Below are 1,592 nucleotides of genomic sequence, written 5' to 3' on the forward strand. Positions count from 1 at the left end.
TTCCAGCTTTTGCTGTTTTTATTTGCTATTTATTCTCCAGGCAAAAGGGCTTCCTTATTCCTTCATTGCTCCTTTTCACTTCAATAAATAGATAACGGATCCACCGGGGACTTTTCGTGTGTGAGGCCAACGTGATATCCGCCACACTGCAGCCCATCAAAGGGCGAGAAACCACTGAATATAAAGGATGAGCTCACAAATATCAGGGGCAGTGCAGTCTGGTCAACGTCAGACCCTCCTTTCTTATTCAGCAGAGGCATGAAGTGGAGTCAGTCGCCACAAAGTTTAATTAAAGACACAAATACAAGTAACGCTTCCAAATCTTTTCATTGTAAAATTCTTTCACTTTATTTGAAATCCTGCTGCATTGAATCTGAAAATGAGCACCATGGGATTTTATCTTCACTACTGATTCTATTTTCTGTGCACGGAAGGAATAACCGGTGCTGTTAAATTTGACAAAAGTTGCCCCAGATTCCTGGTGTCATCGGCAATGAAGATTTTGAACCAGACTCCTAAAATACAATGTGTAAAATGGGTTAACATGCAGAAGAACATGAGAACATAAGAAATAGGATGAGGAGATGGCCATACGCCCCTCGAGCCTGCTCCGCCATTTAATACGATCATGGTCGATGCGATCATGGACTCAGGTCCACTTCCCTGCCCGCTCCCCAAAGCACAGGACAAATGATTGAAGTATCGACTGTCCCTCAGTTAGCATTTCTTTCATTGTGCAAAAGAAGGTGAGGGGTTAATTAATGATGCTTTCCCGTGAAAGCAACACAAAAGTTAAAGAAAAAAACACACAGTGACTGGCAGGTGAGCGCTGCTTCTGACACCTGGTGGGAATGGGTGGGGATATTAAAGCCCCTTGTATTTTGAAACCTTCAAATAGACGAACATCTGAGACTCGCTGCGTCGAGCTCGTGGTGCAATCGTGCGTCTGACTCCAGATCAGAAGGTTGTGTGTTCAAATCATGTTGGTGTCACTGTATTCTTGGATATTGTTCTTCGAGAATTAATATATTCTTTGCTGTTGGGCAAATACGAGACCCTTGCTCCAAGGTCTGTCTCACTGTTTCCCCGGTGTCAGGCAGAGATACGCCTGCTGCACTCATCTATTTCATGTGACAGGACACAAAAGTTCAAAATCAACCTGCAGGTGGCCACATCGAGCACTAAATAGTCAGGATGGCCGAGCGGTCGAAGGTGTTGTGTTCAGGTTACAGTCTGCTTTGAATCCTGGCTTCTCTAAGGACAGCTCTCATGTCCTGTAACTGTACCCCTCCTCGCTCATACCAGGAAACCCTAAAGCCCCTTAAGGTCGTGTTCCCTTCACGAGCTCCACAGGGAGTAGAGGAATCATGATCCTGCTCTGGCCTTGTCCGCTCGAGCGTGCTTCCCCCACTCTCCACATTATCGGAAGGTCGTGTGTAATGTTGTGGGGTGTTAAGCTTCTGAGTAACCGAAGAGGCATTTAACTGCTCCGCCTCCGTACCTAACGTTGCCACATGAACCACATGGGTTCGATGCTCCGAAGTAAGAGAAGGCAAAGGAGCTGCGGATGGGAACGGTGGGCATTCTCCCTG

Source organism: Pristiophorus japonicus, unplaced genomic scaffold, assembly GCF_044704955.1.
Source record: "Pristiophorus japonicus isolate sPriJap1 unplaced genomic scaffold, sPriJap1.hap1 HAP1_SCAFFOLD_89, whole genome shotgun sequence".
Taxonomy (NCBI): Eukaryota; Metazoa; Chordata; class Chondrichthyes; family Pristiophoridae; genus Pristiophorus; species Pristiophorus japonicus.